The sequence below is a fragment of the Mastomys coucha genome, unplaced genomic scaffold (genome assembly GCF_008632895.1).
Source record: "Mastomys coucha isolate ucsf_1 unplaced genomic scaffold, UCSF_Mcou_1 pScaffold16, whole genome shotgun sequence".
NCBI lineage: Eukaryota > Metazoa > Chordata > Mammalia > Rodentia > Muridae > Mastomys > Mastomys coucha.
In genome coordinates this window covers 55,804,469-55,816,798 of record NW_022196898.1, presented here as the reverse complement: position 1 = coordinate 55,816,798, position 12,330 = coordinate 55,804,469, and the positions used below count along the sequence as shown (strand labels likewise).

At 42.8% G+C, this 12,330-nt stretch overlaps 1 protein-coding gene across 2 annotated transcripts in view; it reads right to left on the bottom strand.

The window, feature by feature from the left end:
• Eps8l3 (EPS8 like 3) overlaps positions 1-12,330 on the bottom strand; it is a 201,485-nt gene that overhangs the window by 157,386 nt on the left and 31,769 nt on the right. The gene's annotated exons all lie outside the window — the stretch shown is intronic.

Here is a 12,330-nt window from a genome sequence, read left to right as displayed (position 1 = left end):
CTTCCCTGGGGAGATCTGTCAGGCTGGACCAGAGCAGGGAAAGGTCCTGGTAGGGAGGCACAAACACCCACCTGCCCCTGGGAAAACTGAGATAACAGGGGCTTTCCTGGTTTGGGGCAATATAATGGACAAAGTTTTAGAAGAGAGGTGCCCAACCCTGGCAGAATTATCTGGGTTGTTTCCAAAATCCTGACATCTAAATCCTGCCCTACATCTAAACAATCACAATCTCAGGGTGAGGCTCAGGTACCAGGTGCCAGAATTGTCAAGACACCTCAGTGATTTAAGTGTGACCCTCTGGGCACGTACTGGGCCACCAGGGCCTGGCTGTTGTGCCACCTAAGTGACAGAGCTGGAATTCTACCCCAGGTGAGCTGTCTAATGTTGTGTAACTAGAGATTTCTGGCTGGTGGGCAAGGCTGATAGAATGCGGAGGGTAAGATACCCTTCATTAAGGACACTGCTGTTTCACAGGCAGAGTCAAGAACTCTAGCTTAGAGATCTAAGCAGCAGGGCCTAGCCAAACCTCTAAACCTCTATCCGGCCAGAAGCAGGAAAATGAATCAGAAGCGACTAGGAAGAAACCTGAGGTTAACCTCTTGCAGACTGCAGGCCTCAGCAAGAGGGTAGAGGGGACACTGGTGGGTGTCCCATGGCCCCTTATAAGTTAGTGACTATGCAGCCCTGGAGGAAAGTCCCTATTTCCCAGGGCAGGCCTCTCTGCTAGTGAAGCACATTTGTTCCTTGGGTTTCCTTTTTAGTTTCTTGAGGGTAGTGGGTGACCAGACTCCACTGTCCTGTATGCTGGAATTGCTGAGGGAGCAGAGGAGCTCATGCCAACTACTGTACATATAGTGGCTGGCTCTCTCCACCTCATCTGCCACAGACCACAGAAAATCCCACAGGCCGATCCCCATGGCTCTGTTTAGAGTCCAGACTCTCAGCACCATGACTGGTAGCTGGAGGTCTGAAGAGGTTACGAATAACAGCCACTGCAGTACACTGAGTTTCAGGACGAGAGTGCTACAAATAAAGAGTGGGCTCAGTGCCTTCTCAATGAAGAAACAACAAAGACAAAGGACCCTACAAAGCAAGGAAAAATGTCATAATGCAAAGTTGCCAGGGGGAGTGCAAGAAGAAACACCCTATGCTTTTGTCACCAAAATGCAAGCATATTCTCCAAAGAGAAGAAAAATCTGAAAACACAGCAAGGCCACCAGGAAGGAGACATGAAAACTAGGATCTGGGCATGGCGATGCACGCCTGTAATCCCAGTACTGAGGAAACTGAATCAGGAGGATCACAAGTTCAAGTCCAGTCTAGGCTACATTAGTGAGTTCAAAACATTGAAGAGAGAGGGGAAGAAAGAAAGATGGGAGAGAGGGAAGGATGAAGGGCAGGAGGGAGGGGAAAGATGAGAAGCCCACACCCCTCTTACATGGGAAGGCTGAGGTTGTAGGCCAGTGGTAAGTGTCTGCTTAGCATGCACAAGGTCCTAGGTTTGGTCTCCAGTACTGCAAAAAGAAAAAATTTAAGAGCCCCAATATATCCAAGAAACCTCCTCCTTCAGCTTTCTTTTTCTGTTCTGACTCTAACTCTGAAATCAAAGAACATCCCAGGGCAGCTATCAGTGATGCTGCTGCAAAGAGATGGGGAGATAATGGAAGAACTCTGCCTCTCCTGAACAGAAGGCTGCTAAGCTGAAGGGAGAAACACAGAGCACAATGCTGCAGACTGAGCTCAAGGAAAACCTGGTGTACAGGAAAAAACACCCTCACGCATCCTCGCCTGAAACAGCAAGAAGAGGGAAGAGAGATGCAGTGAAGGCGATATTGATAAACAAGTTGCTTTTATCAATCTTTCTTGCCTGAAAAATCACTTAATCCACCCATACACAACTTGCTCCTTTTATAGGAAAATAGAAATATAAAGAGAGCTAAGATTTGGTTAGGTTCAACCTGACAACCTGAGTTGGATCCCTGGGAACCAACGCCTGTAAGTTGTCATTGGACCTACACGTGTTCTCTCTCTTTCTCTCTCATTCTTTCTCACTCTCTCTCCCTCCCTCTCTCTCTCCCTCATAAACACAGACACACGCACATGCATACATACACATTCACACATGTAATTTAAAATTTTAAGTATATAAAAGAAAAAAATTTTAAAGGTATACATTTTTTAAGTCACTCCAGGAAACAGGGATAAATCAATCAAGTACCCAGCTAAGTCTCGAGTCATCAAGTACAAATGGGGGTAAGAAGATATAGGTGCTGTGCCAACTCATAATAAGGACCCTAAGCCGGACTTTTGGCAGACGAAGGTTGAGAAGGCTGTGAGAAGGGTTACATGACGTGAGGAAGTGGTTTATTCTCCCTTCTTTTCCAAGACTGCCAACAAGAAGGGCCAGAGAAGTTCTTACTAATTACCAGGTATGTGTGACACAGGCTTTAAAAATGCAATCCAATCCCCTACTACAGTCCTGCAAACCAAAGGCTAATATCCTCTTCCACCAATATAGAAACTAAGGCACAGAGAATCTGAACAACTCAGCCAACTCACCACAGTGGTTAAGTGCCAAAGCCTGCAGTTAACCCAGGCCTGGCAGTATTCAAATCCCACACTCTTGTGACAACACTGTACCCAAGCAGCCACTTCATGGGTGCATCTTGCACAGATGGACAGCTGGGAACAGCTGGTGGGGCTGGTGGTTGGAGGGCCTTAGTGTTGTCTTTGTGCTCCTCTCAGATGAACTGTGCAGTCTGGAAATGCCCAGAGGCACCTATGACAGACCCCTGCTCTCAGCACCTTACTGCTAATCCCAAATTCACCAGGAAAGGAGCCCTCCTAAGTGTGCCATTTTCCAGGAAAGATCCCTCGTAACCATTACTCCTGGCTTCCTTTGAGCTTTTGTGACCTTACCTACCGCAGCAGACACCTTGGACACCCCTGGCTAATTATCATCCCAGGAACTGATCATTCCAGCTTGAAGCAGTTTGGGCATCATTCTTGTTTGTTCTTAGCATGGATTAAGAGGCTAGAAGATGCCTTCAATTTGTCCATCCAGTTCTCCAGAGAAGGTTGCCCAGGCATGGACTTGTTCATCTGGAGCTCAACATGCTCTAGTAATTCTGAGGAAACAAGCCAAAAGCTACAGATTACAGGGCTTGGGGGTAGGAGAGGATCTTACTATGATATTTGGGGACCCTTAAAGGGCATCATTATCCAATACACTGGTGTCAAACCATGGGATTTCCTGAGATGAGTTCCACACCAACATGTAGGAAATCCTCTCTGAACTTTGCGCCTGAAGGCCTTTTAGCTCAAGTCCTGTGTTATGCTCAGAATATTTTACACAGCAGCAATAACAGCAAACCTTAGTTTCCTCCATTCCATTAGGTGTCTGCTTGGAGGGTTGCTGAGAAGTATATAAACTTATATAAAAGTATACACTTTTAGTGTATAAAAGTACTCTATGCCCTGACAATCTTCATTCCATTCCTGGAATATTCACATGGTAGAAGGAGAAAACCAACACAGCAGTTCTCTGTTCTCTGACCTCCATATTAACCCTCTTGGCACATGAATACCTAGGTGCACACACATAATAAATGTAAAAAATAAAAACATCTAGTTTTCAACAACAAAAAGATGCAAGGCATGTAAAAATATAATGAAGTATGCTACACCCAGGGGCAGAAGTAAACAGTTGAGCCTGTCCCCAGGGAAGTGTGGGCACGGCCTGACTCAACAAAACTTTAAACTAGCACTTCAAATATGTTCAAAGACTAAAGGAAAACATGTCTAAGTGACTTAGAAAAAATATGAGCCAAATAAAGAGTATCAATAAGGATGAGAATCTTTTTAAATGGTAGAAATAAATTATGGGATTGAAAAAAGCACAACAATTAAAATTAAAATTCTCCCCTAAAGTCTCAACAGCAGATGAACAGCTAGAAGAATCAGTGAAGGTAAGCCACTGAACTCTGAAAAGGGAAATAATAAATAGCAAAGAAAAAAATTGAACAAAGCCACGGAGACCAAAGGGCTCATGATGGGACTCAAAGGACAGGAGAGGAAGGGCAGAAAACAGTAGATTTTAAATATTTGAACACTTTCTTAATGTGAACAAAGATTTTAGTCTACACATATAAGCTCATCATACTCCAAGGAGGATAAACTCAAAGCAATACAGACCTAGAAACACCATAATAACTTTTGAAAGACAGACTCTTAATAAAGGAAAAGCTCTTTCAGTACCAAGATCCCCGGTTAGGTTAGCTGCTGATTTTCTTAACTCACAGAGGCTGGAAAATAGTGAGATGGCATAATTTGAATTCTGAGAGGAAAAGACTGTCAACCAACAACTCTATGCCCATCAAAATTATTCTTCAAACTGAAGAATTAAGATGATCGCAAAAATAGACTTTATTACTAAGTCAATCTTATTTTTAAGAAATACCAAGGGAGTTTTCCAGGAGCAAATGAAAGTACACTAAATATTAAATTAAAACCATGTGAAAAGATAAAGGAATCAGTAAGGATAAGGGCAAGGGAAATATAAAATGCATTATACAATTTTCTTATTTAACTTAAAAAAAAAATTCCCAATGCTTGCACTGCCACCAAAAGAGTATGGACAGGAATGGGTGGGTTGGGGGATCAGAAGCCGAGCTGTTTGTGAGCAAAGTTTTTGTATACTAGAAAACCATAGTGGGTATGGATTTGAACGGAAACTGGATTACTGTAAAGTGATAACAGTACCTGCCAGAAATCCTTCTATAGTCCAGCTTGAGCTCAGTTCTGGATATATGGGCTTCCTGAGAACCAACAGTAACCACTAGGTAAAGAACTCAAATACAAAATGAAAGAAATGGCAGAGTCACTCCAGAAATCCATAAAAGCTGAAGGCCAGCAGGCATGGTGGCGCACACCTTTAATCTCCACTCGGAAGGCAGAGGCAGGCAGATCTCTAGTTCAAATCAACCCTGGTCTACAAAGTAAGTTCCAGGATAGCAGGGCTACACAGAGAAACCCTATCTCGGGGCGGGGAGCGGGGGGGAGGGACTGAGGAGCCCCAACCACTAGGGGAGAGAGAGGTACATACCTTTGTTCCACCTTCTTCCATCTTCCACACATAACTTAAAATACCCAAGTTCCCCAGTTTCCCAGATAACATCGTGTTTCCTTCTGAATGCAACCCTGTGAGGCTTTATAACCATATGAGGACGTCTGGGCAGCAGGATGCCCAGATGGCTTAGTGGGTAAGAATGTGTGCCCTACAAGCTTGAGGACGTGGGTTCAGATCCCTAGCACCTGTGTACAAAGCTTGATGTGGTGTCTGTCTGCCTGAAACCCTGGCACTGTGGAAAGCAGAGACAGAACACCAGCGGGGTTTTGCTGGGCAGACAATCTCGCCAAAACAGCAGACTCCAGCTTCAGTGAGAAACGCTGTATTAAGGGAATAAGGCAAGAATGACAGAGAAGGACATTCAACACCCTCCTCTGACTTCACACACACACACACACACACACACACACACACACACACACACCCTAAAAAAGAAAAGGAGAAGTGAAGACTAGGGTTCAGAGGTTGAGTAACCCAGGGATGTTATTAACTGTGAGAGCTGAGGCTACACTGAGTTCTGTCCTACTCAGGATTCGTCCCCAGAGAGCAGGTCTGGCCCCAAGATGCTGACTTCCATGTTGATTCATCCTTTTTCTAACTGTCAGTTACAGAAAGTATCACACCTAGAGCAAAGAAAAGAGAGAGCAGAATAAACCTTCATGCACCTATTACTTAGCTTCCATTTGTGTCCAGAGTGACAGAGCCCATTCCTATGATAAGCTCCTATGTCTCACCAGTTATATTTTTGAATCAGATTCTAAATACCACCATCAAATGAAACTTTTTGGTAACTATCTTTAAAATATATTCATTTTTAAAAGCATATCCACAATGCTCTTATCATGTTTAAAGAGATTAACAATACATTAATGTAGTAATCAAATTTCTAAGTATTTCACTTTCTGGAAAACATTGTTTTTAGAGTTTAAGTGTGAACCCAAATATCATTCATATGTTACAACTGGCTGGAGCCTCTTAAACTGCTTTTCATTCAAAAGTTTTATCTATTTCTTTGTCCCTGGTAGGTTATTTGCAAAACAAAAGCAAAACAAAAATATAATGTATTTGTTTTGTACAGTCTCCAAGAGTCTGAGCTCCCAGATGTCTCTGGCATGTTTTTCAGCTCCCCGTAGTTCCTATCACACTACTTGGGAGTTAGACTTAGGTACTCAAGCAGAGTCAATATTCATTTTTCTTACAAGAATATTTCGTAGATGTTGTTTGTCTTCTGGTCTGTAGTATATAGGACTGGGTGTCTACTTTCCCCCCAACAATATTTAAATCTTTCCAGCTTACTTTCTGATGCCAGAAAACAGTTATAGAAGGCTGGTTCATCATTACACTGGAATTTTATGCAGTCATCACCGATAAGAGTTGTCAAAGAATACTGTGTGACATGAGGGAAGAAATGCTTACAATGTTAAAGACAGTGGGAACTGACAAAGCATAAGGGGCGAGTGAGATGGCTCAATTGTCAAAAGCACTTTTCTGCAACTGGTAACAGGAGGTTGATCCCACGGACTCCCACAGAAATGGAAGGAGAGCGCTAACTCTACAAACTTGCCTGGAACCTGAACATGCATACCCCATACATACACATCACATACACACATGCACTAATAAAAATACGTAAGTGTAACTGTGTTTGTTTCATAGAAGTTAAGCTTAATGGTTCAGACCTGTAATCCCAGTGCTTACGAAGCTCAGAGCAGGAAGGACAATCTAGTGAGTTCCAGTTTAAGCAGAGCCAGAGAGTAAGACCCCATCTTGGAAAAAAAGTACATATAGAAAAAAGGGGGGTGGAGAGATGGCTCAGCGGGTAAGAGCACTGACTGCTCTTCCAAAGGTCCTGAGTTCAAATCCCAGCAACCACAAGGTGGCTCGCAACCATCGTTAGTGGGATCTGATGCCCTCTTCTAGTGAGTCTGAAGACAGCTACAGTGTACTTAGATATAATAATAAATAAATCTTAAAAACAATGATTTAAAAAAAAGAAAAAGAAGCAGAATGAACTATAAATTACAAAGAAAAAGAATTGTGTTAGTAGAGACAATTACCAAGATTTATAAGTGCAAGAGATTTTTTTCTTTATTATTTCCATGTTTTCCAACTAGCAATAATACATTTACTTTCATAATCAACACAAATATTTTGTAAAACTTCTATTTCTGTGAGTGAAGTTGTGAGTTTTCTGAAGTCATCTTCCAGGGCCACAGAATTCAACCTTGAGGTACGATTTCATCATAGTAAGCTGTGTGACCATAGAACAAATTGCTAGTCAGTTTATGGTTGATTCCTCCGAATGGTCATTTTGGTCACAAGGACCTAGCAGAAGTGGAGCTAACTCAACAGAAAAGCCAGAAGAGGACTAGAGCATTGGCTCAGTAGCTAACGTGCTTGCCTCGCAAGTGTGAGGACTAGAGTTTGCATCACTAGAACTCACAGAATTGCTAGATCAGTATAGAGGCCCACCTGTGATCCCAGTTTGGAAGGTAGAGACAGGAGAACCTCAGGATAAACTTCAGAGTCATAGTAGCCTTATTGTTGAGTTCTGGGTTCAAAAAGAAATCCTTCCACTGAGCTATAGCCTAGAAAAAGAAAATCTTAACTCCACCATTCAGAAGTAACCAATGTCAACTACTGTATTTCCTTACTGTATTATAGTGTACCAGTGTTTTTACATATACATATACATATACATCATAGACATATATATAGTTAATACCACAATATATATGTATATGTATATATATACCATTTACTTAATGTTATAATTATGAACACTTTTGGAAATCTTCAGTTTCTTATAGCTGTATGTCTCTCTGTTTTTATCTGCCTATGCTTTTCTAAGCTAATAAGCTAATCCATGATCACATGATGGGCTTCTATGTAGGAGGCTATCACAGAGGAGCATTCAATGGACATGTGACCAGGACTGATTCTATCCATTAGTGTGAAACGGACACAGGCAAAGTTTTCAGGAAAAAAAAATGTATATTTCAGGAGTGGGAGAGAGATAATGGCTGACTTTGGGCTATAAAATCTGACCAAATTGGCGGGGGTGGGTGGGGAGGTCTGGAAAGATGGCTCAGCAGTTAAGAGCACTGATTGCTCTTCCAAAAGTCCTGAGTTCAATTCCCAGCAACCACATGGTGGTTCATAACCATCTATAATAGGATCTGATGCCCTCTTCTGGAGTGTCTGAAGACAGTTACAGTGTGCTTATATATAATAAATAAATAAATCTTTCTCTAAAATATCTGACCAAAAGGACTTTGGATGAGCCATTTAACCCCACTGCACCTCACTTTCCTCCAGGAAGGATGATGCCATGCAAGTAGTTGCTGTTTATATTACCAGAAAACACAAAAATATTTCAAAACTGTTGCTTAGTTATCCAAATATTTGCATTTCTACTACAATTTAATGTGAGAATGGAAGACAAAATATTTGAAATTTGAACTTTCTTGGAAATACAGAATAAAAGATCACCACTCTCATAGAGAAGGGTACAGAAGAGGAAGGAGGGATGGTGAAAGACAGAAAGGAGGACAGAAGGAAGCAGAGGAGAAGGAGGAGAGAGAGGAGAAGGCAGAGGAGGAAGAAGAGGCAGAGGTTGATCTTTCAGGCAGAATACATAAAGGAAATGAGAACACGTAGAGGAGAGAGGATTGTGGGCTTTACAATTTCCTTAAAAAATCAAAACCTTTAATTTCCAAGTTGAAACAGCACGGTGCACGAATGTGATCCCCCAGCACTCCTAGCCTGCACTGTGCACAGGGCTGCCCAGCACTCCTAGCCTACACTGTGCACAGGGCTGCCCAGCACTCCTAGCCTGCACTGTGCACAGGGCTGCCCAGCACTCCTAGCCTGCACTGTGCACAGGGCTGCCCAGCACTGAGCACACGTGGCGAAAGAACGCATTCAGGAACCTCTCGTGCCCTTGGAGAAGGAGATGACAAGATTCAGAACAATTATTTCCCTCCTTATTATTAATAATTTTTAACCAGGAACTAAAATCTGAACAGAGCCTTCTGTTCCAGTAAAAACATTCTCCAGTAACTTCTCAACATAATGTAACACAATCTGGCAATATTAGCAGAGGTCAAATAGAACAAAGTTTAAATATTATTTGACCTTTGGACTTAAAATGATAGCCTTGTCTCCCCAACAACTATTCTCTTCGTCTTTCCCGTGGCCTGGCAATGAACAATTTTCTCATTAAAACAACAACAACAAAACAAAAACAAAAACAAAACCTATTTTCTTAAGGACAGCGTGATGTTTTAAACAGAACAAGGCAGGATGGCAGCTGGAGTTCCACTATTAATTCCAGCCTGGTGTTGAAAGAGATTGCTGACTGCAGTCATGCAACCAGGTTGGCCTCACAGATTGCCATAAGCAGCCAGGCATCAGTTTTGTGGGGAGACAGTAGAAACTGGGAAGTCAAGGAAAATTTGAGAGTTAAGAGTGAAAATGGCAGTCTTTACACAACTTCATACCAGGAGATGTTGCCCCTTGTCTCCTGGGGCTCAGGGTCACCTAGGGAAGTGGCAGGCTGTGACAGTGGGCCCTGCCTCCATCCAGCCACACTCACACTCTATGATGACCCTCTTCCACTTGCTCATGTCTCCCATGGCCTGCTTAACCATGACTCCAGGAAGTGCTCCTGATGCCCTTGGCTGAAGCTGGCATCATCTGTCACTTCTATTACTCCCCAGGAACCCTAAGCCATTTGTCTCTTTCTCATGTGCCTCGAAGCTATTAAGATGCAACTCTTATTTTTCTCATACCTAATTTCTATAACATCTTTTACTTCTATAATGCTTTATAGTTACAAAACAATTCTCCAGGTATTTTACCACTCAGTCATCATAACATCCTGTGCACCACCTCTTTTTATGATTGACATAGAGGGACTTGAACCCAGAGAGTTTAACTGGTTCAGTATGATGATAAGCCAGGAGTTTTATGACAGGTCTCCCTTCTGGACACTCAGCTCCTTGAAGCTCCTTTGTTGTCTTCAAATCCAAGTAAACCTAATGCAGGACCTAATTTAGAACAGATGTGCAAAGATGTTGGCTCAATCAACAAGCATGCATGAACTTGCATAGTTCCTTAGCTCCCCTGCTGCAGACAGCCTCCTTTATTGAAAGAGTTAGTAGCATCACTCTCTGAATTCCCTTCTGACACCTGCCTTCAGTGCATGACATCTCCCTACAGTGTGCTTGCTGGAGCACCCATTCCATTCTATGCCCTTACTTCACTATGGCTGCTGTAACAGAGAAGCACAGAACTCTTGGCTTAACACTACTGTAGTTAGTTCTACAGAAGTCTCACTGGGATAAATCAAGGTGTCACAGGAACAGTTACCCTAGGAAGCCTGGGGGAAGAATCTGTTCCCTCTCTATTCTCATTTCTAGAAGCCTACAGAATTTTGTTGTTGTTGTGGGACCTCTTCCCCATCTTCAGTGTGCACCACTTCAATTGCCGTGTCTTTAATCACATCATTTTCTCTCTCTGATTAAATCTCCCACTTATAAAGTCTCTTGAGATGGTATTTAGTGCCCACTGAGTTTGAGAGCATGCCCAGGGTGCAGGGACTAGGATCCATAATTTTTTTTATGGCATTCAGTCTACCACAGTGATCACTGTACATGGAATTTCCCCTTTGTATGTGTATATGTCTGTCTCTCCAGCATGCTGTGGGCAACATGAGGGCAGAGCTGTACCCTAACTAGCTCTGTATCCCAATCTCTTATCATGACTCTTCAATGCACAGATGTTTACCAAATTGTTATTTCATAAGAAGCCCCATGTGGCACTCAGCAGGTAAAAGTGATTGTCACATAGGCCTGAGAACCTAGGAATGGTCCCAGGAACTTATATAAAGGTGGAAGGAGAGAATCAACTCCACAAAGTTGTCTTCTGACCTCTATACATGAGTCATGGCACACACACACCCCACGCGTGTCACTCTCTCTCTCTCTCTCTCTTACACACACACACACACACACACACACACACACACACACACACACACTAATCCAAAGGGATCCATTGCCCTCTTCCAGCTTCGTCAGGCACTAGGCACACACAGAATATGCATACATACATGCGGTTAAAACATTCATACACACAAAATAAGAACAAATATTTTAGAATTATATGTGTAAACAACCTTATACCCATGGACTACTATTGTATATGCACTGAGGATTCTAACATTCCACGAGGCACAACATTCCAAATAAATCTGAATCTGAATTCCAAAAGAGATCTTAAAATAAATGTCAGTCTTTACTGAAATTCTCTTGGGAACACGTAGGGGAGGTTGCAGAGAACATTATGCAGCAGAGCTTCCTAAAAGTGCCCAGGAGACACTTCTCACTCCCCTTCAGGCCCCTTCACTCAGTCTCTGTATTTGCTAGCCCATCCACCCAGACAGCCAAGTCTCTAGCTGTTCCCAGGAAAAATGCAAGCACATCAGGGTTTAATTTTGACACCAGCCACCCTCAGCCAACAGACAAGCCTGGGAAGGGGAGGAAAAGCACTAGCCACTTCCTAAATTCTCGAATGTGTTTCTGAGCATACCTCCCACACAGGGGGTCCATGAGGCCCATAGGCCAATCCCAGTGCTCTCATGACTCTAGTTAAGAACAGCCCTGCTTCACTAGAACCAATTCATAGAGGAAGTGCCGTTGTCAGATGTCTGACAAAGGGAGACATTGGACAGGCCACCCATGTGATATTTGCTCATGATGCACCCCAGCATCTCCAGAATGAATGTCTTAAAGGCCCTCCTTTTCCCTTCTCCCAAGTTTAGAGTTTTCTCACCTATTTCAGTAATGTTCAGCTATGAATTCCCAACAGATATGATCCAACCTGTTCCGAATCTCCAAGATGTGCTCCTGGGCACTCTGCTAGGTGTGCAATAATAACAAGTAATGTATCAATATAACAACCAGTTAATGCAAGTTCCAGGCATCTGACCTTTTCAGAAACATAATAAAATAGCTAACAATGTTAACCCTGTTGGCTCAACAACTGGTGTTCCTGGAAGGAAACTGAGTTACAGCAAGACTGACTTGCTTGAGGTTATATAGCTGATAATTTGGTAAAGTAAGAATTCAAATCCAGGTACTCAGGCACCCAAATTGTCCTCCCATGGACCTGGAGTATGAGTGTGTGTGTGTGGGGGG